We start from the raw sequence: 24,071 nt of genomic DNA, 5'->3' as shown, positions 1-24,071 counted from the left end.
AATAAATAATATCGTATTGAAAATATCGTGATTTTTAAAAACCATACGAAAATCAGAATGAATACCTGCCAAAAACAGTATGGAATAGTCGGGTCAAAAAGTAAAAACTCATATGAGGGATTTGAATTTGACATATTTTAGTAATATCGCTTAAGAAAATATAAGGATGTAAAATTTTTTTTTAATTTAATAATCAATAATTACCGAACACCACGATTTAAACACCACGCGGATTTGTCATGAAATCAACGCAAATCTAGTGCGTACGACGGCTTGAAGTGATTACTCATATGAGGAATTCGAATTTCACGTATCGTAACAATGTAGTATGAAAAATATCAGAATTTTTAAAATCATATGGAAGTCTGTATTAAATACTGTAATATCGAATAAAAAACAACGGTGTAATCGACTCGTCAAAAAGTGAATAACAAATACTCGAGTCGAAGTTTGAGTGTCGTAATATCACATGAAAAAATCTTGATTTTAAAAAATTATTATAAAACTTGTAGCAATGATTGCCTAAAAAAGATCGATACTCTGATGGATTTGTGATGGAATCGAACGCGTCAAAAAGTGATTACTCAAATGCTTACTTCAAAATTTCTATGTTGTAAATATTATATCAAAAGTATTAGAATTTTTAGCTAAATATAAAAAGAAGAAATATACTGCATATTAATTAAAAAAATTTTTAGTTACAAATCGGGACTACTTACGAAATCAACACTCGTTGATAATTAACTCAAACTTTAAACTCGTCAGGAAGAAGGTTTAAATGGTTCTTATAGCACGAGGAGATTTTCTTGTTTACATTTGGAGAATAAGTTCTCACTTTTGCGCCGCATCCAGGAATGCTTTTCCAGACATGTCTAGCCTGAAACCGTCCTTGCGGTTACTATGGTTACGAGAGTAAGTTACTTCAGAAAAGTTTGTGGAATTAAATAGTTTTGTTGACATGATCTTGGCACAAATTGGCGTGAGAATCTTTTGCTTTGCCGCTAATCGACTCCTTTATTCCACCAATGCACTAGAGATGCTAATATTTTTTGGAACAGGTATTTTGTACCTGTTATTGAATCATACTTAATTATCGAATCATATTGAATTAATTATATTGAATCATAGGTAATTAATCCAAAAATAGCATATAAATTTTCTCTTGTTCAATGGTTTGTTTTTCGATGCATAGTTTTTTTTTCTTTTTGAATGGTGCCACTATAACTGCCTTCAGGAACTAAGCCTTGGCAATCATGTATATGCTTGAGAAAGAAATTAAAAAAAAATATTCTAAATACTTCAAAAAATATTCTAAAATAATAAAGATAAATGACAAAAGAAGAAGAAAAATTATTAAAATAATTTTTAAGTTTTTATCATTATTTATCTTAAAAAAAACTTATGAAAAAGCCGGAAAACGAAATAAAGAGAAGATATCTCTTCATCAGCTCATACGATTACATCCGCAAAAAGGAGTGCTTTCTAATACTGTATCAAAGCAAAATGCATCAAGACAATAATGTCAGGAGCACTCTAAACAATTGAATCGAAAATAGAACACATTAAGTAAAAAATATGTACCAAATAAAACATATCAAACAGAAAATAAAATGTAAAGAAAATACAGAACAAAACACGAAATAATTTTATTTCAATAATTTGTCTTCTTCTTTTGTCATTAATCTTAAAGAATTTTCTTCTTCTCTTTTTGTATTTATTGTGCTATATGCTATATATATATACATGCGAAAATGTTGTATCTTAAATTCACAATTTTTTTTTCTTCTAATTTTTCGAATCATGTAATATTTAAGCTCTATTTTTTTTCTTCCATTTTGTGAAATGAAAAAATACTGGTTATTTTGTCACACATACAGAATGTAATGCGCAGCTTCTAAATTGTTCTGAATTAAAAATAACAATAAGCACTTCTGTATTTTAAACTAAGAGATTAAATCTCTTTTAATTTCTAATTCGTCTAAATATTTATGTTTATGTTCCATTTTTTTTTTCTTACGAGGAACTTGACTTACAAGGAAGATGACTTACGCAAGCCTAGCGTAAATTTCATTCATGATTTTCCGTTGATTTGATTAGATATCGTCTGCTTTTTTTATGATAAAATATTATGTTCTTTAAGTCGTCTGCTAATTCATTCTTAATTTAGTAAAGAGATTTGAATAAAATATTATATGTAACGAATGTCAAATTTTATAAAACATATTTTTGATTGAATGTGGTTATGCACCTGCTTTTTTAATTTTAGTTTTTAATTGATTCATTCCAGAATTGATTTATTTTCAGTAATGTGCATAAGTATACATTTATTAGGGATACTATATTTATCAATTATTCAATGTATATTTTAATGACTAAACAATTAAAATACAAACGAAGATACTAGTTATGTAAAAGGTATCCTTATATCTTATTGAACTAAACTCTTGTAACATCAACAACTATTATCTGTGCATGTTTTAAAGTCCCTATATAAATGAGTATAAAGATGACAAACATTAAGAGCTGTCGAATGTGCAGCCAAAACTTTTTTAAAGTCTTAAAATATCTCACTATCTTATACATCGTCATAACATCTTAATTTTAAAATTTGTTAAAGAAATGCAAACAGATTTATTTAAATTTTTGATAAATATCTTTCATTAAAATTTATTTACCTATTTGAAAAAATATATTTTTGTAAATATCCCTATTTTAATTATTTTTTGTCAATTATTTTCTTTTCGGGAGGTGTACGAATCCTCCGTATTCCACTCCCTGGTTACGGCCCTGTAATAAATGATAGATTAAAAGTGTATAAATATATTTTAGCTAAGCTTTTCATAAAAGAGAATTTTCCTTAAATTAGTGATGAGTCGTGAAAATTTTACTGTAAATGAGAGAAGAAAAAAAAAAAAAAAAAANAAAAAAAAAAAAAAAAAAAAAAAAGAGGAGTAGGCGAAAAAATCATCAAAACATATCATAGGGGGAATCAGCATTTTCATGCAGCACATTACAGTTTTAAATAACCGTATATTCAGTACAACTTAGGGTTAGTAAAAAAAATATGAATGTCATTGGTACAATTATTATATTTTTCTCAGGACTTTTTAAGAAGCTCACCATAAATTAAGTGATTGATTTTCAAACTAATTTACTTTTTTTAATTTAGGCATAGATTTCTTTTCGAGTTATTGAGTTCTTTTTTGTAAAGAAATTCTTTTTAAAAGAATTGTATAATAAGAAACAGAATATTATAAAAAAGAAAATAGATTAATTCAAATTACTCTATTTATCCAAATATAAGGAAAAGATTTGCGTGACACGCAGTTCATTATTTGATTCTTTCCTATGTTACACTCAATCTCTTACCAGATAAATATCAAGTGCCATAAGAAAAACAACATTAATTTTAAAAGTAATTTTCGATTGAACTAGAAAGGGTTACTTATAAAAAAGATTTCTTCATAAAAGTNTTTTCTCAGGAATTTTTAAGAAGCTCACCATAAATTAAGTGATTGATTTTCAAACTAATTTACTTTTTTAAATTTATGCATAGATTTCTTTTCGAGTTATTGAGTTCTTTTTTTAAAGATTTTTTTTTAAAAGAATTGCATAATAAGAAACAGAATATTATAAAAAAGAAAATAGATTAACTAGAAACGGTTACTTATAAAAAAGATTTCTTCATAAAAGTTTAAAGCATTAAAAATCAACTTTCTTTATCAATTTTTTTAAATTAAAAAAAAAGCTTATAATTAATTGAAATAAATTTTTATTTATTTGTTCTATAACATTTTAATTTGTTAATGTAAGTTTTGCTGTAGTGGATAGCATGGATTACCTGTTCCCAAAAATCCTAACGTTCATCCTTACACTATTTTAGAACTCAATAAGTATTTTTCCACTTCATGGGAAAAAACTAAAAAAAAAACTTTCTACTCGCAAAAAATAAAAATACTTAATACTTAAGAAATGATGACACGATTTTTTTTTTTGCACACTTTATTTTATAAAATAATATTAAATTAAAAAAAAAATAACATATTAAATATAAAATGGGTGTTTTTTAGAGTATTATTGGTAGTATTAAGTCATCTGCAACTGAAAAAAAGACATAAAAAGGGCTTTAGTTAGCCGAATTTCTAATCGTTTCGAATTCTGAAGAAAATAAAACTCTCTTCTCCCTTTGGGTAGTTTTTTGTTGTTATTCATTTCTGGCTCGTAATGGTGTGAAAGCTGAAGAAATAATTTCCCTGCCATCTATCGGAAGGTTTTGAAAACATGCCTAAAATAATGGACAGCGCCCTCTCTGTATGACATTTAAAAGATTTTATTTATGTCTTTTTATTTTTTTTTAATTTAAAAAATAAATATGATGCTGCATGAAAAAATATTTTTGCTGTGTAAAAGAAAAATAAATATATTTAGCATTTTGAAAGTATAATTTTGATTTTCATTTATATTCCGTACTAAAATTTAAAATAAAAAAGTCCTTTTATCAGTTATCATTTTATCAGTGAATCATTTTATTGTAACTAATATTAACTAATATTTTGAAATTCAATTAATAAAAATTCCAAATATTTTGTTAATATTAAAAAACGAATTTTTAAAAACCGAGTTTCTTCAGCAATTACAAATTCCAAATATTACCCCAAAATTTTTGGAAAAAAAAATATTGAGTTTATTTTACCGGATTTTTGTTCTAACCATTCAAAAAATCTGAACAGATTTTAATAATGCAAAATTCTTAAAACTCATTGAAATATTTTGAATCCTGTTTTTAAAAAGTGATTTAACTGAGATTTTAAGTAAAAATAAACATTAAATATTGAATATTTAAATAGTTTAAAACAATTTGTATGACTTAAAAATGTTCTATTTTAAAATTTATTATAACACAATACTTCAATTGTAATTAAAGTTTGCAAATAATTAAAATAAAGTATATTTCATATGAAATCCTTACATTGAACTAAAAAAATGTATGATTTAAAGAAGAATAACAGCAATCTACAGTATTTTTTCTTTCTGTGTATAAATATATTCATTGTTTCTGAACATGTTCATTATTTCTGAATTGTGTATTAATTTTTTTTTATTTTTTATAACTGTCGTTTGTTATTTTCTTACTTATTATTTCCTCCCCCACTTTTTTTTTCATAGGTCTATAATTTTTCTTCATTTTGAATATTTTGAATATATATTGAAATGAAAAAATACTGGTTATTTTGTCACACATACAGAATGTAATGCGCAGCTTCTAAATTGTTCTGAATTAAAAATAACAATAAGCACTTCTGTATTTTAAACTAAGAGATTAAATCTCTTTTAATTTCTAATTCGTCTAAATATTTATGTTTATGTTCCATTTTTTTTTTCTTACGAGGAACTTGACTTACAAGGAAGATGACTTACGCAAGCCTAGCGTAAATTTCATTCATGATTTTCCGTTGATTTGATTAGATATCGTCTGCTTTTTTTATGATAAAATATTATGTTCTTTAAGTCGTCTGCTAATTCATTCTTAATTTAGTAAAGAGATTTGAATAAAATATTATATGTAACGAATGTCAAATTTTATAAAACATATTTTTGATTGAATGTGGTTAGGCACCTGCTTTTTTAATTTTAGTTTTTAATTGATTCATTCCAGAATTGATTTATTTTCAGTAATGTGCATAAGTATACATTTATTAGGGATACTATATTTATCAATTATTCAATGTATATTTTAATGACTAAACAATTAAAATACAAACGAAGATACTAGTTATGTAAAAGGTATCCTTATATCTTATTGAACTAAACTCTTGTAACATCAACAACTATTATCTGTGCATGTTTTAAAGTCCCTATATAAATGAGTATAAAGATGACAAACATTAAGAGCTGTCGAATGTGCAGCCAAAACTTTTTTAAAGTCTTAAAATATCTCACTATCTTATACATCGTCATAACATCTTAATTTTAAAATTTGTTAAAGAAATGCAAACAGATTTATTTAAATTTTTGATAAATATCTTTCATTAAAATTTATTTACCTATTTGAAAAAATATATTTTTGTAAATATCCCTATTTTAATTATTTTTTGTCAATTATTTTCTTTTCGGGAGGTGTACGAATCCTCCGTATTCCACTCCCTGGTTACGGCCCTGTAATAAATGATAGATTAAAAGTGTATAAATATATTTTAGCTAAGCTTTTCATAAAAGAGAATTTTCCTTAAATTAGTGATNTTTTACTCCCTTTTAATATTTTTGGTTAAAAATTAATAAGAGTTTTTGTTGTAAAAATGTAAAGCAACTCTTTTCCGTCAGTTAACAAAACTTCGTAATTATTAATTAAAAATCAGTTGTTATTAAAGTAGAAATTTTTTGTAATTAAAAATATACTTAAGTTTGTATCTGAAAATTTTATAACATAGTCGTATAGTTTTATGTTGGGAGGGGAGCTGTGGCTGCTGATTTGTTGAATTTAATTTGGACAGTAAGTCATTGAGAAAAAGATTTATTAATAAAATACAATTATAATATAGTGTAATATTTTTATTTTTTTTTAACGGCAGGCACTGAATTTTCGTTCTTCGCCTAAGAAGATGCCGGAGGTGTTACTCATTTAGCGTTACCCAGTGGTCACCTGTGAACCTAAGTCACGGAGGCGAGCAACATTACCCACGCCACACTGCCACATACCCGTTTATAGGGTGGGCCGCATTCACACATCACACAATAGAGAACGCACACAGAGAGAAACATCCATGCCCTGAGCGGGATTCGAACCAGCTACCATTGGCTTCACAGTCAGGTACGCTGACCGCTCAGCCACCTGGCCGGCATAGTGTAATATATTGTCTAAATTTTCAGTGAAGTGAGATTTTTTAAAAATTTTCATAATTGTAAATAGCATCAACAAAGTCATTTTGCTGTGTCACACAATGCACAACTTTCTATGCAATGAAAGTACATTTTTTCTAATTGTGTTAAAATTTTATGTTTTAATGTGTGGTTTTTCGTTCTGTAAACTTAATTTTAAATGATTTTCTACACACCAATACACACACGTTGATTATTCAAAAGTTTTTATAAAAATATACTTTGGGTCTGTTCACTCGTATTGAAGCTCTTAAATTGTTGGCAAAATTAACCGAAACTCTGAAAGCTTTTGAGTTTGAATGTCTACCATTTTATAAAATAATTAACAAAAAATGTAATACTTGGCAACTCTGATCGAGTATTAAGGTTTATGGAGAAAAAAAAGTCTTCTAAAAGTCTCTTGAAATTATTACTATTTCAGGTCAAACTATATGTATTAGATATCAATTTTGATCCTTAATGGCAACTTTAAAAATATAGTTTTAATGTAACAAAAAAAGGAAAACTTAAGTATAATAAAAAACTTTTATTGCAGCACGTCCCTTAATAGGCCTGTACCCGCGTATATATATATATATATATATATATATATATATTTTTAATATAAATGAACTTAGAACATTAAACTTTTTGATGAATCGAACGAATTAAACTTTATTGAACTATAAACTTTATGTTTTGCCTCTCACATTCTGTGGGTCAGAAAAAGAGATTGAAAGGAGAAAAAAAACGTTGATTTTTAAAAAAAGTTTTTTTTGTCAGATTTTGTGCCATGATATATTGTCTGTTGTATTTAACCCTTTGCACTACTTTCACGAGTCAGACTCGTGATGAAAATTTTAAGCCAAACTTGAATATCACGAGTCAGGCTCGTTGTTTAGTTTCGTGTCAGATGTGAATATCACGAGTCTGGCCCGTAGTCGACATTTCGGGTCAAACATGAATGTCACGAGTGGTACTCGTGATCTTAATATCGGACCAAACAAGAACGTCTGAATGGGCTCTTATATCTTCTTTATATGAATAGGTATATTATATCTGCTTCCAAATCTCTTAACGTCTGTCCGTCTCTTTTTTCTTAGGAACTTTACGCGAACATTCGGGTGCATAAGTTAGGCATGGTTTGTTCCGAATTTCAGCGTAGTGCAAGGGGTTAATTAGCAAGATCAATCGTTGCCAGGTTAATTAGCCTAATCAGCCCTTCCAACTATTAAAATTACATCTTAATGCAGGAAAATCTGATTATTTGATCAAAAGTCATTAATATGTCCAATTTTTTATGTTATACAGTGTACTGTGACCCCCAAAAAAACATTACATCGAAAATTTCTTTTTATCTAATGATCGAATTTTCATGCCTAGTGTGTCAATCTTCTTTCTTTTTTTTGGGGGGGGGGGTTAATGGTGGGCACTTTGGTCTATTTCCCATTGGCCTCAGAAATGTTAGAACTGCCAGTGAGAACCACGGAGATGGAGCAGCGTCGCCCACGTCACACAACCACAAACCCGTTTATAGGGCGGTTCACATTCACAGAATCACACAGAAGAAAGGACATAGAACACAGAGGGAGAGAGAGAGAGAAACATCCATGCCCTGAACGGGACATGAACCCGCAACCATCGGCTCCGCAATCAGGCACGCTAACCACTCGGCCACCTGGTCGGCGTGTGTCAATCTTTGAGAGAATGATTTTTGAAATTATAACCTTTCGAAGTTATTTTCCAATTTAAAATTCTTTTGTTGAATCAAGTAAAATAAATTATAAATCAAATTCTGCAGAAATTGTCTGTAAAGTCCACAACATTTGAATCTTAAAATACTTGTATTTTGTTATGCAGCAAAATAACTTGGGCCCACATTGGGCCAATATTCACAATATTCATGAACCTTGGCTCAGTAAGGATTCAAAGGACCTTTATCTTTCCTATATTGGCCCTGTATAGAATTTTCCGATTCACCCGATATTTTACAACTACCTTACAACCAATATCGATCCTATATAGAACTGTCAGATTTACCCGATATTTTATGTGCATTATTTAGGTCCTATATAGTAGGTCCTATATAGATCTATATAGTTCCTATATAGTAGGTCCTATATAGATAGTACTATAATGTAGGTCCTATATAGATAGTACTATAGTGTAGATCCTATATAGATCAATGTAGGCCCCATATAGGAAATCCAAGGATCAATATTAAAAAGTCTAGACATCCTAATAGTGGACCACTATTAGAATGTCTAGACTTCCTAATAGTGGACTTCCTAGGTGCACATTCTTATAGAACCCATATCGAGCCAATTTTGAACCCAACTGGGGCCAAAGTAAAATTGTTGCCAGGGAATTATTAAAATCACAAGCGTCGATAAAATATCACATGCTATATTTTTTTACATATTAAATAAAAATGTACCCTATATACATAATTGTCTTTTACTATAAATAACAAAGAAAATTTATAAGAGTTTCAAGGCATAAGCATTTGAATTGAAGCCCACCAGTTCAATTATTGATTTTTTGAACTGTTCAATGACCCTTCCAGAATAATATTTCGTATTTTCAGAGAAATGATAGTTTGAGTTTAAGCAACCGAGGAGAATTCCGAAGAATACTCACAGCAATCAACCAAAGGGATTATGACATTCTACATTGAACAAACGACACGAATGCGGCAAATATGGTGTCTGTATTGAGATCCGGGCACCTATACTTCTCAGACAAGCCGGTATCCTTCTATTAGAGGCTGAATATAGCAGCTACTACGGATAGCTCAACGGCCCTAAGAAATGTCAGCATAGTGCCGTAACTGCTGCGCCAAACTATGATGCTGGTGCTAAAAAAGCTTTCCGAATAAAGATGAATGAAACATATTGACTGAATTAGTTAGACTGATCTTTAACTTATTTAGTTAAACATATTAACTGAATAAGACCAATGCCTCCTTGAAGATCTCTGCATGGGTTAGCATAAACGAGAAGTACAATCCTTCAGCAGTCCGAATGTAGTGACATATTTCGAATAACTACCCACTGCACAGTTTATGTTCTGTACTTCATTTATCCGTGTTGCACAGTTTACTTCATTTATCCGTGTAGAGGCCTTTTCTCTTCTAGGAGGTGTTGAGTAAATTCTCAAACATTTAAGGTGCATCAAAATATATCTTGGTATCTCTCCGATTGGAATTTCGTAGATGACCTCTGCGTTCTAACAAGCAACCTACAGCAGATGCAAGGACTATTTACAATGCAGCAGAAAGATGTGGATTAAAGATTAAGAAAGATTATGAAAATTAGCCCAAAACAAAATAACAACATATACTGCAGAGATGCCAACTGCTCCAAAATAATTAAAAAAAACGGTAAATAATTAAAAAGCAAATTTTGCAAATATATGACTATTATTGCTTGCTTTTAAAAAGGTATAGCATGACATTAGTACTATAAAGTGGTGAATGGTATAAACCTACGAATTATTAAGAAATAGTGGTGGATAAAAATCCACTAAACAGAATTTATTAAAGCAAGAATTACAATTGATAAATTACCACTTTAAAAAATATATTTGCTGTCCGGAGCAAGTTGGCATCTCTGATACTGGACTAACAACTTTCTTCTGCATAAATAAATTCTAGTGGTAGCTAAGTTAATGTTTCAATTTATTATATTTTATTAATTTAAACTTAATTTCAGCACCACTACACATTAATGATTTAAAATTGCATATATAACTCCACTTTGTTCCAGATTTTTCGAGATGAGACTTTTAAAATACTTGTAAAATTACCAGAAATTCTGAAAACTATGGTTTTTAAAGTTGGCTGGTCTGTATAACTCGAAACGTTTCCAATTGAAGATGTCAACAGTTTTACCAATCTTGGATCAATAATAAATGGCAGAGGAGGTGCAGATTTAACTATGACCAACGGGTTGAATAAAGTGCGCTTCTGCTATTCTAAATAAAATTTGGGCATTGTTATGCATCGTTATGCACCGTTATGTATCGTATGTATTGTTATCTATCGGTTGAAATTTCCATTTTAAAATCTCAGCCGATTCACAAAAGTGTGTTAAGTGACAAATTGCACAAGCAAGGTGGAAAAGTATAAGATTTCTGAATTTGTTTTTAATTGCTCATTTAGACATTTTTTTATTGGTTAATTTAAATTAATAAGAGATATCATATTATAGATTAATATATTTCAATAATATCACAACAGTCATTTTAGTTTTGCGATATTTTTAATTAACCAACATGAAAAAAAAGGCACAAGGCTAGCTTGATTACAATATTGAGGGAGGCTACTAAAGATATATCTATGTGAAGCATTCCGAGATAATGTGGGTAACTACTAACATATCACTTATTAGGACATTTATTTAATTAGATAGATTTCGTAAAATATTTAATTCATTCACACAATTTCTCCAACAATTTAAACTATAAATTTTTATATTCAATTTGTTCGTGTACAGTGAAAGAATTATGTAAACCTAATGCTTAAAGATGGTTTAAGATTTTTTTCTTCTCTAAAAGTTGAAGTTAAGGAATATATTCCAACTTTTTTTAATTAAAAGTAGTAAGCTGCATTCTTCCAAAACTTTTAGCAGTTCGTTCACATGATTGAAATGTCATTTAATATTTATTAGTAAAGCTACTTTATAAAATAAGAGACTTAATTAATTTACATTTGATTAATGTTTTTCCTACTACATAAATATTAAAAAATATTTTTAATGTAGCATTTTTTAAAACATGACTCAGTTCCTTATTAATCTTTATGTAGCTTATTATTAAATTAAAAAAAAACATTCCTTCGGATGTAATTAAGCATATATTTTTATGCATCTTAAATATTTTATTTTCCATTGCGTATGTACTTTCTAAAGTTTATTATTCAAATAAAATAAACATTGCAAAGAACATATTTAAGCATGTTTATTTTATGTAGGTGATGCATTTTCATTTATATGTATTTATGTATTTTTCTTTTTCGTAGCATATTATTAAATAAAATAAACTTTGCTACGAATATATTTAAGCAAGTATTTTTTAAAGCAAAAATTAGATCCATTTTCATTTTCTTTATGTAAGAAATAGTTAAAATATTCAATTTCATAATTTTTTCCACGTTAGTCTTATGTCACGCTGGTAGAGTAGAAAAATAACTTGAAAAAAATATTGTTAAAAAACTGTACGCCTAAGGAAGATTATATTAAATTCAAAATTAAGATAGAGGTTCAAATTTTAATTAAAGAAAACTTTATACCATCCAAATGATGCTTAGTAATTTCTTTTTTGTTCTTAGTTTATTTATAAAACAAGTCCACGCTAGTCTCCCTCTCCCCGGCTCCAAATTTGTAAACAAATTTTCAGAGAGACATTTAAAAAAAAATTTCCAAAAAGTCTAAAAAGTTGATACTTGTTATGTTTCACATACTTGTAAGCATTTCAATGCTTTAGTATTAATAAATTTGAATTATTTCGAGCAAAACTATCAATCCTTTATTTCAGTCTTTAGCAGTNCATACTTTTGCTGTGTGGCATGGAGCTGAATCCTGCTGAAAAATAAATGGTGCGTTGTTGGGGAAGAGATCCCTGATGGAAGGTATCAATTTTGGTTTCAGGACAGTTTCGATGTATTCTTTGGCATTCAGGATGCCAAATCAGGGCGAAAAAAATGCACAAGTGCTACTGCCGATAAAAAAATTAAATGGCTATGCCTTCAAGATAGAAAATTTTTATCAGATGCCATTAGATGTGAAACGAATGCAGCGGGTATTGCAGTAAGTTCAAGAACAATAAGATGAAGGTTATCAGGATTTAGACTACAAGCTAGAATTCTAAGGAACAACAATATTTAAATCAAAAGCAACGCGAAAAACGAGTGCCAAACCCACTTAGTTGGACTTCAGGGAATTATTAAAATCAGACCCAGTTCCAAACCACTTCACCTGATAGTTGGAACGCCAAACTATCAATCCTTTATTTCAGTCTTTAGCAGTTTTGTTAATACTGTCATTTCGTTAAACAACTTAAATTTGCGTAAATGGTAAATTTTTCTTTAACATTAAACCAGAATATAATAAAGATGTTTTGCTTCCTGAAGATAAAAGATTTAAAATAAGATATGTATTCTAAATTTCTAGAAATTATCAGTTTTAGTAAATATATTGTATCTTTTAACAGTTGCAAAAAAGATAATAAAAGTATAAAAAAAATATGAAATAATATATCTAAAATATTAAAAGTTTTTCAAATTTTTCAAAGCTATCACTTTTGGTTAATAAGATACTATTTAATTTGGTGCTTGAAGAAAATTATATAAGAATAAAAAAAAGTATATGAAATAATTAATCTGAAATATAGTACGTATTCCAAATTACTTAAAACTTTCAATTTTAACTAATAAGAAGCTGCATGATTCAAGAGTTAAAAAATATGGTATAAAAATTTAAAAAAATAATATTTTTGAATTAATCAATCTAAAATATAAAACGTTTTCCTAAACAATCATTGTTTGCTAAGAGATTAAATTTAAAGAAGTTAACCTTTTAAGTTAATAAGATGCTGTATCAGTCTGAAGCTGAAAAAAATATGTAAATCTAAAAAAGAACAAATAAAAAAAATGAAGCTATCATTTTCAAGTTTTATATGTATTTAAAACTTCTAGAAATAATAAATTTTATTAACTGATATACTTAATTGCTTAAATGTTGAAATGTTTTTTATAAAAATGTAAAAAGGTATTTACATTTACAGCACTATTTAAAGTGTCATAGGAGGAGGGCAAAAATAAGTTTTATCTTGAGTTCTAATTAAGACAAACTAATAATTTTTCATCATTTGAGATTGAAAGGGAAGCATTATTATTATTATTTAGCTATAGTTTTAAAATTTATCAGATCTTTATGCTGTGATGGCGGATTGAGCTAATGATTTTCTAAAACCAGGTGGACTGCGCTGCTAACATATTATTTCCCCTTGAGAAGGGTTGGTGTACTGCCCTCGGAACAATCTTGTTGACCTTCCCTCGAACCATCATCCAGTAAAACATTTTCTGATAAAATCGTGGTCTCGCCAATAATGTTCGCCCGGAGCAAGTGTGCAGTGGGGAGGGGGGGCTATATCAATTTGTATTCCTCCATTTTTTGGTCAATTTTCATTCCATAGTAATTTTTTATAGTAAGTACTGTTTTTCTACTATATTAAACTATGTTTAACTATATTGAACTATATTTAACTTTGTTAAACTATATGTAACTATATTAAACTATATTTAAATATCACTATATTTAAATTTTTTTTTGTTCATTTTAAGGAGAAAAAGTATCATTCAAAGTCTTGAAAATCGGTCTAAAATGTGATTATTCGCTGCTTAAAAACCTTATAATTATGACCTTAACGATATTATAACCTTTTTATGTCGCGAACCTTTTTTAAAGTACGTAACCTGCAAGACGCAAGTATTTGAGAAATTTAGGTGCTCGAACGTTTGAAAAATTCGGTCTTATGTTATATTATTGAGAAAAATAAAGTTATTCGACCAACTAGCTGTGGTTTTGCATAATTTTTTTTTTTAATTTTAGGAAACACTGTGCCAATTTGTTAATCGCAATATTATTGTAGTTCATTATTTTATTAATTCTTAAGATACATAGTTAAATATAAATAATTTTGTGAGAACTTTTTTTAATTATATTACTGATTATTTTATCTTTTTCCTGCACGCATTAACTATATAAAACAAAAAAAAATGTATCATGTGATGAAAAATTTGCCTCTTTTCTTAAGATTTCTGCTGAAATATACAATTTTTTTTGTAAAATTTTTTATCATTTGGGGATGTGGGAAATTTATTATAAATACAGAAAAAGCTATGACTTAAATTCGACACTTAAATTTAGCATATTTGAAGAAGTGGAATAAAGTGAACTGCTCATATATTAATTGGTATTTACGTCAAATAAGGATTTACCTAAAATAATTTGTTAAATTTAACTGGGAATTTTAGTTATCGTAAACATGCTTCAACAAGAATAAAAGCAAAATGGAGTTGAAACACAGATTAAATAACTCATTAACTTTGAAAACTATCTGTGTGAAGAAAGTGAATAACTGTATTGCGTGCTTAAAAGAACGATAGCTGTAAGAATATTAGCTCCATTAAGAAAAAGTTTATTCTGAAGTGTGACTTTTAAAATATGAGGCTACTTGTATTATTATGCTAAAGAATAAGATTTTACATTCACCATTGTTTATTCTGTAGTCAATCTTATCTGATACACAAGATTAATTTATTGACTACAATATTGAGCTATTACTGTAGCTAGAAGAATGTAGGCTCGATGAAGAGTATCTAGAGTTTTTTGAATATGAGGATTTGCATTATTATGTAAAAGAATAAGATTTTACATTCACCATTGCTTATTCCGTAGTCAATCTTATCTGATACACAAGATTAATTTATTGACTACAATATTGAGCTATTACTGTAGCTAGAAGAATGTAGGCTCGATGAAGAGTATCTAGAGTTTTTAAAATATGAGGTTTGCATTATTATGTTAAGGATTTTACATTGAACATTGGTTAATTTGTTGTCAATCTTATCTGGTACACAATATTAAGTTGTTGAAAGAAATATTATTGCTGCATGACAGAATCGTATATTAGAAAGAAATATATAAATCCCTATAATGTTCATTTCGTGTCTAACAAAACTATAATAATATGAATACCGAAATTCTAACTAGTTTAAAAAAATTGATTTGAAAGATTACATTATAACTAATACCTACTCTTTGAAAATGTAGTTCATTTTACTCCTACAAATAATTCTAACATGGAAATCTCTTCGTAGTTTTGAAAAAAAAGAACGATTTAATAGAACATCTGGATTCGAAACAAATAATAATAATGTGCTTGGAAAAAAGCGATAGTGAAAGTTGTATAATCAAAAATATATTTACATATCGTATGTCTTAGGTTTAGAGGTGTTCTGAGCATAATCATCGGCTATATGTGATTTTCAGTATCAAAGCTAAAACAGCTGCTGCACAGAGCCTTCACCGAGAACAATAAACACTCCATTTAAATCTGATAATCCTAAAGCTGATGTACTATGAAAAAAATCTTGTTTAAATTTTTCTTTAAATCTAATTTAAAGAAAACTTAGCTCATGAATTTATTTTATAAGCCACCACTTAAATTTCGGAGCAAGATTGTATTGAAAAGCTTTATGCAGCAAAATTATTTCTCGATTGCAACTCCGAGTGGAAAATATCTAAAAAGTTTCCCTCGAATAAAAGTAGGTTTGAAGGTACACATGAACTAAGCGAAACAGAAAGGTTGATGCAAGCATTGCTTCGGTATACTTTAGTTGGTAAAAGATGTGCAGTACCATTTATTCTTTATAATGTAATCCCCTAATCCTTCGATATCACTTTTCGACAAATACTCTGCCTCCAGAATAAGCAATGCTGTTCGGCACTCTGATTGATACGTAGAGTTCTTTGATATCTTTAATTTGTTTTATTCTGATAGGGGATGGTAAAAATGAAAGAAATGTCTGAGCTGTAACTCAGTATTATGAATAAATGAACCAAATTCCAAATGGTAACCACCTGGACAAAGAACATGTTGCTGTTCATCCCTTGTCTGATGAAAGAAAAATGAAACATATAGAAGCTTTTGGTGAAACCAAAGTTCGAAATAGCACTGTCACTAAGAGCAGCATTATAAAGAATATAAACCATATGAATGTGCTGAAAGGATACAAGATTACTGACGTTTTTGGAAAGATTGAAGCATGATGCATCAGAAATGTTTTTTCGAGATAGATGTAAGGTACGCTGAAATCCACTATAGTTGACCTCTCTTCGGTAGTTCCTACCATGCTAAATGCCATATCAGTTTCATTCCTTGCAAACATTCGAGTAATTCCAGTTCTATTTTCCTATATTATTCTCTAAAGTGTTCACAATTCAATTTTTTTCTGCGTGTGTGAGTGAAAATCAGTGTTGGTAAAAGTTAGAAAATTTACGATTCAAGCTATCTCCCTCAAATAAATTAAATCTGTTCGTAGAGTTAAAATAGGATTTAGTAACATCTACTTTCAAATTTTCTAATATAATTCATCTAATTTCAAAACAAATACTGTGCATGGAAAAAGATGATAGTGGAGCAAAAAGCCATTTGCATATCAGGTTTGGTGATGTTTTGAACGTAACCATCGACTGTAGATGATTTCCAATATTAAAGCAATAATACCTGCTGTCCAGCCTATACCAATTAAGTTTTAAGCATAGTGTCATTTCAAGTAAAAGTTAGCTAGCTAAGCAACAAGAAGAACATAACCAATTAAATTGCTTAAAATTTATGTATACTGTATTTAATAATCTGTACATTACTTTTGTTCAGGCTTATCCATACAAAAAATTTTAACAACCGGAGAATGTTTAAAATTCACAAGGAAAATTTATGAAACAGATTGTCTTAAATAAGATTTTAACGCAAGTTCAAAGGGACTTGATTTTTCTGTATTGATTATAGCGTAAAAAAAAACTCCTTAAGTTATCCACTAGAAAAATCAGAAAACTACATTTTTTTTATTAATCAGCGAAGGTACGATTTTGAAAAGTTACAATTTAGATATAACAAAGGAGTGTTAAATATAATAGAGTTTTAAATTTAACGTGTTTCATTTTAGTTGTACAAGATTTAGAATGGAAAGTTGATCATGGAGTTAAAATACGATTTAGTAACTCAACTAATTTGAAAGCTTATTATAATAATATGCTTTGAAAAAGGTGATAGTGAAGGCTATATAAGCAAAAACTCATTTGCATATCAGGTTTGGCGATGTTTTGGGCGTAACCATCGAAAGTAGGCGATTTCCATCAACAGAACAATAATACCTGCCGCCCAGCCTATACCAAGCATAATAAACACTCCATTTAAATTTGATAGCCTTATAGATGATGCTAATGTGCTCTCAGAATGGCTCATATTTAAATTTCTCATTAAATCTTTTTTAAAGAAGTAATCTTCTTCGAATTTTTCATATAAGCCACTACTTACTATTCGGAGTACGAATCTATTCAAGCGCTCTTTGCAGCAAAATGTTTTCCTGATTGCAACACCGTAATGAAAATATCCAAAAGTGTCCTCCGAATAAAAATACTTTTCAGGTGGCCCAATAGCCGCACGAAATAGATCAGCTGAACCAAGTATTGTTACATGTTCCGGAACTTTGACTTCATCAGGGTGATAATAAAACCAGTCATTCTTTTTAATGTATTCCCCTAATCCTCTTAAATGAGGTGAAAGGCTTTTCATCAAATTATCTACTTCCTTAGTTGCCTTCGATGATAGACACACCATCTTCCCCTCTCTGACAGTGAGATAGAGATCCTTGAAATCTTTTATTTGTTTCATTCTGATGGGAGAAGTTAAAAATGATAACAGGACAGAGCTGTAACATAATTAGCACGTATGAATAAAGGAGCCAAATTCCAAGTAGTATCCGCTTGGACATTGAGCAAGGATTGTAGTTCATTCCTTGTCCGAAAGAAGATCTCCGCAAATTGAAGAAAACGGAAATAATGGAATATTTTGGCGAAATCAAAGTTCGAAATAGCACTGACACTGAGAGCAGTGTGATAAGGAATAAAATCCATATGAGTGTGCTGAAGGGATACATGAACGCTGATGTTTTTGACAAGAATGGAGCATAATTCATCATAAACTTTTTTTCAAGATTGTAGTAAGGCGCACTGGAGTCTACAACTTTTGAGCGCTCTAAATGTCTAAATAGTAATGTCTACATAGGTGAATCCCATATCAACTTCATTCCTTTGCAGCATTCCCATCATTCCAGTGTAGTTTCCGGATGTATCCATTTCTCCGAAATGATCTGGAGGAATAAAAATCTCATATTCGAAATTTAATACTTGTGCCAATAGTTTTATAAATTCAGCTTCAAGTCCCGAAATAACGGTAGTGTTGTCGATTCTTGTAACTTCTATGGCTTTGGTGAAGGGTAGAACTGCGAGTCTAAGTTTTGAGGGAAAATACGCCACCATCTTTTACAAAATCCTTATAGGTTTAATTTCAGATCAAGTTCGTTTGCTTAAATCAGACTTAGAGAGTATAGAGATGTCACGTTGACAAAACAACTTCGCAGTTCCTCACACGATGAACTAATTCTTTGTGGAAATATTTTTCTACTTAGAATGAGTTTGCAGAATTTATCTTTGCATCTAAATTTTCGTGTTAATTCTCCTGTTAAAAATTTTTCTGGAGTCGTAAAGACAATTCTTAAAATCTAACGTAGAAAAAAGAATCAAAATGATAAGAAAAATTTTTCATTCTTCATGAACAATTATTTTCTTTTTTCTATATTTTTATAGAAATATTAAATCCGATATAGTTCGGGGATTTTAAATCTATATAAAAATCAGCGTAAATTCCTAGGATAATAATAATTACTTAATTTATTTTCACACAAATTAGACCCGGAAAAGTACCAGGACAAAATCTGAAACTGAATTTTTTTACGATAGTTCAAATTACAGGTAATTTTTACGTAAATACAATCTGACTGCATTGGTATGCTTTTCAGATACTCACCCTTAATACTGTATAAAACGTCCTTGAAACACTTTAGGTGTGTAAGTCATTAAGTAAAACTATGGTGCCCGATTTTATTATTGTGCTCTCTAGCTTTAAATCGATATTGTTGTTTAATTATAGATAGGAAAAAACAGTGCGTGGTTATTTAATGATAGATTAATAGTGGAATAAGGGATAAAAAAGTAGTATTATTATGATTCATTAATGAAAGTTTCGAGATAATTTAAAAACGATTTGTTATTATTGATTTTTAACTCATTTAAGACTAGTTATAATGACATATACATAATGATCTATAGATCAGTATCATGTACAATGAACTCATGAACTAGTACTCATGAACAAAAAATTTGCGCACCAAGAAGGAGTCCTCAAACTGAAACGGAATTTTACATACGCAATGACTACTTTGATATAAGTAAACGATTAGAAAATCGAAGAAAAGGGATAATTTATTTCAGAGAAAAAGGCAAAAGAACGGAGGAGTTAATACCCCGTTGAACCCCTCTGGCGCGAATGCACGATGCGATACGATCGGGCACTGAGGCATACAGGTTCTGTATGATGTCTCGAGACATTTCGTTCCATATTTGCTGCAACCTTGTCTCTAATTCATTCAAACTCGTGGGATGCCCAATTCGCCGTCCCAAATGAGATCAGATATGCTCGAATGGAGACAAATCTGGGGATCGGGCAGGCCAAGGAAGGGTAGTAACAGTATGGAGACAGTCTTGTGACACCCTTGCCGTATGAGATCGAGCATTGTCTTGTTGAAAAATGGCTCCTGGTAGCCGTTGCATGAGTGGCAACACATGTGGTTGCAGGATTTCAGGGACATACCGCTGGGCTGTCATGGTGCCTATTGTAGGCAATGGCACCCCATACTATCACACCAGCTGTGGGGGCGATGTGTCGCTGTACAACAAAGGCAGGATTGAGGTGTTCACCACGGGATCTCCACACTCGAACACGATTGGATTCGTCGCTAAAGACGACCTGGTGCCATTCCGCTGCAGTCCAGTTTCCTCGTGCACGGCAAAGCTCCAAACGGAGGCGTCGATGGGTGGGTGTCACGGACAGCACACGTAATGAGCGCCGCGATACCAACTGTCCTTCAGTCAGGCACCTTCATACGGTTCGAGAGGACACAGGGGCCCCTAGTGAAGGTGCTACTTGGCTGTACGCGTGCATTTCTTACGATGTGGCGGTCTTCTCGACGACTCTTCTGTCGAGGGTGTCCTGAGCCTGGTCTTCGTGTGGCATGACATCTCTCGGGTCCACTGGTCCCAACACCTCCTCACAACATAATCAGAGCAGCCTAATTGACGAGCTACCCGCCTAGCAGACCACCCAGCTTCCATCATCCCGACAATTCTCCCCCTCTCAAACTGCGACAACTGCTCATAGTGTCTTCGAACACGGCGTAATGGCATGTATACCTCAGCTCCTCCTTTGTAAATGATTCAGCACATTCAAATAAGCTTTGGTTACCTGTTTTATACTCCACAGAGTACGACGTTCAGCGCCCTCTACCGGCTATACGTATAGTGCAATCACGCTGCTTTTTCTAATCATTTCCATATCTCCCCGACATGTACCTTCATTGCTGCCAGTTATATGTTTATTTAAACATAAAGGTGTTCGGCTGCTATTTGTTTTGCTGCCAATACTTATACTTTTACGATATCGTTGATATTACATGAAGATTCTCTTTTTTATATACTTTAGACAAACATTATTTGGTTAAATTTATGAGTTTTTACACTTAAAAAGTAAAACATTTCTTTTATTAATGAGTGCTCTTATTACAATCCCTATGTTTTTGATAAAATATATTTTAACAGCGGAATACAAAGGGCGATGTGTTTTTCTGTCAAATACTCTTGCGATTTTATTTATTTATTTTTGTACTTGTATATCATTACATCTGTGTAGGGACTTTTACTGGAATAGATACTAGTTGTTAAATGTAATGAGTAATAACACTGACTAATAATTATAAGTACAGCAAGAGAAAAATTATTATTTAAAGTGGTAAGATTTTAAAAGTGGTGATCTTTTGTCAAAGATTAATAAATGATAATTCTTTTAGAAAATTAAGTTTATATCATTTCTTATGTATCAATTTAAGTTCTAATTGTTCAATTTTCTCTTGATTAGTTTTAGTTTTTACTATGATAAATAGATAAATACAATCAAACCTTGTTAGCGTCAACTAGAAAGGGGACAAAAGAAATTTTTAAACTTAAATATAGTTCACGTTGTCAGTTCAGAACTTTTTTTTGATGAATATCGTACAATCCACCGACATTATCTAAATCTTTTATCTATTTGCCAAATTCATTGACAAATTCGTTTTAGTTTCGTCATTATGGATAAAACAAGGAAAAGAAGTTCCTATTATTTTTCGAATCATTGCAATTTACAACAACAACGCTTATGAATAATATAAAGAAACACTGATTGCATACCAAATATTTTGACCCTGATGGTGAACAGTAAATAATGTAATAATGTGGTACTTTCGTCAGAGGTTTTTTTAGAAAATTAATATTCAGTCATTTCTTTGCTGCAGATTTATATTTTCGTTCTCAAAATTTCCTTTGATTAATTTTAATGTTTACTAAGATGAATATAAGCACATAAATTCCAGTTATAATCAAACATTTATCAGTATAATGTCATAGTTACTATAACTATTACTTAACACGTTTACGCCGGGGTGACCCATCGGTGGGTCACGCTAGATTATCTCATCTTGGCAGAGCACCGGAGTAAGATCGTACAATCCACCGACATTATCTAAATCTGTTATCTATTTGCCAAATTCATTGACAAATTCGTTTTAGTTTCGTCATTATGGATAACACAAGGAAAAGAAGTTCCTATTTTTTTTCGAATCATTGCAATTTACAACAAAAAAGCTTATGAATAATATAAAGAAACACTGATTGCATCCCAAATATTTTGACCCTGATACTAAAGATGGTGAACAGTAAATAATGTGTTACTTTCGTCAGAGGTATGCAGAAATTTTTTCAGAAAATTAATATTCAGTCATTTCTTTACTACAGATTTATATTTTCGCTCTCAAAATTTCCTTTGATTAATTTTAATGTTTACTAAGGTGAATATAAGCACATAAATTCTAGTTATAATCAAACATTTATCAGTATAATGTCATCGTTACTATAAATATTACTTAATCAAGAATTAGTAATAAATATCCAATTTATTTCACAGAGATGTTTCGTACTTTCTGAATTATTCTTTTGTAAGCTCTCTTTAAGCGAGGAGCTAATTACTATATAAATTACTATGTAAAATTACTATACAGCTAATTACTATATACTGGAAATGATGTTTTTAAAATGTCTTAGATCAAGATTTTTCTTGAAGATATCAGCAACAGAAGACATTATATTTCTAATGGAGGAAAAAAATGGGATTAAAAGTCAGTTTTTTTAGATTAAGGAGAATCTGGATGGTTGACAATTCTTTATTCTCTCGCACAACGTCAGCACTAGCTATTAAATACGGTGTCAAAAATCAAAGGTGGTTCAAAATTTTTAAAGAAATTCTTTGATTTTCACCGTCAACATCTACTTGTGCCAAAATTGAGCCTCATAGGTATACATATATTTGTGAATATATGCTAATGACCTAAAACATAAACATATTTGTGGTGTAAAATATTTGGCGTGACCATATTTTTTTAACAATTAAAATTCATTAAATTAATTAAGGTCATTAACCGTTTAATCTCTGAATAAAGAAGAAGTAAACCAAATTTAATTGAAGTTTGATAAATTCACTTCTAAAAAATATCTAAAGACAGTAAAAAAAATTGAAGGAAAAAAAGATTAAGTGAATTTTTAGCAATTCCTATTTTGAAAGATTGGGGTTAGGCTGGGGAGTGAGGGTGGTTATTATTGTTCTAAAAGCTTTCCAGTACGTATCTTCAGTCGGAACAAAATGTTTTCCACCTAGAGCAGTGTTTCCCAACGTGGGGCCCACGCCCCACCGGTGGGCAATTTGATTGTAAAGGGGGGCAATTCAAAAATGGACTCGACATGAGTTTAAACCTTTTGCTCTGTGCCATTTAAATGCAATGCGTGATTTCGGTGACAAAATCGAAGGAAAAAAGCAAATTCTTAAATAATTGCAGTCAATAAATATTATGTGACTTAGGGATTTTTTAAGCGACAAACCTGAAATGAAGTATCTGTTTACAGTTAATGGTAAAGCATTTGTGAGTTATTTAGCCAATATTTTTGAAAAACTGAATATATTAAATAAGAAACTTCAAGGAACAAATAAAACTCTTGTTGATGCAAAAGCGAAGATATTTGGCTTCATTACTCTTATTGAGTTACGTCAGAAAAATATTAATAACAAAAACTTTGAACAATTTCATTGGCTCCAAATATGTGAAGTAAATGATACCGCTTTACTTGTTATTGTCTATCATCTGAAAATTCTATCGGCTGATTTAAAAGAAAGATATTCTGATTTCAAACAAATTTATTTTTAAACATGGACATAGCAGTCCATTTTAGTGG

General features: G+C 30.0%; 1 protein-coding gene and 1 long non-coding RNA gene across 2 annotated transcripts in view; one reads left to right on the top strand and one right to left on the bottom strand.

The window, feature by feature from the left end:
* LOC107436723 (cytochrome P450 3A9-like) overlaps positions 1-873 on the bottom strand; it is a 59,456-nt gene extending 58,583 nt beyond the window's left edge. Inside the window, exon 1 of the mRNA XM_016048520.4 lies at positions 720-873. The gene's annotated coding sequence lies outside the window, so the exon portion shown is untranslated. The remainder of the gene's footprint in view (positions 1-719) is intronic.
* LOC139426393 (uncharacterized) overlaps positions 1-24,071 on the top strand; it is a 47,864-nt gene that overhangs the window by 1,707 nt on the left and 22,086 nt on the right. The gene's annotated exons all lie outside the window — the stretch shown is intronic.

The sequence above is a fragment of the Parasteatoda tepidariorum genome, chromosome 9 (assembly GCF_043381705.1).
Source record: "Parasteatoda tepidariorum isolate YZ-2023 chromosome 9, CAS_Ptep_4.0, whole genome shotgun sequence".
NCBI lineage: Eukaryota > Metazoa > Arthropoda > Arachnida > Araneae > Theridiidae > Parasteatoda > Parasteatoda tepidariorum.
This window is presented reverse-complemented; position numbering and strand designations above follow the sequence as displayed.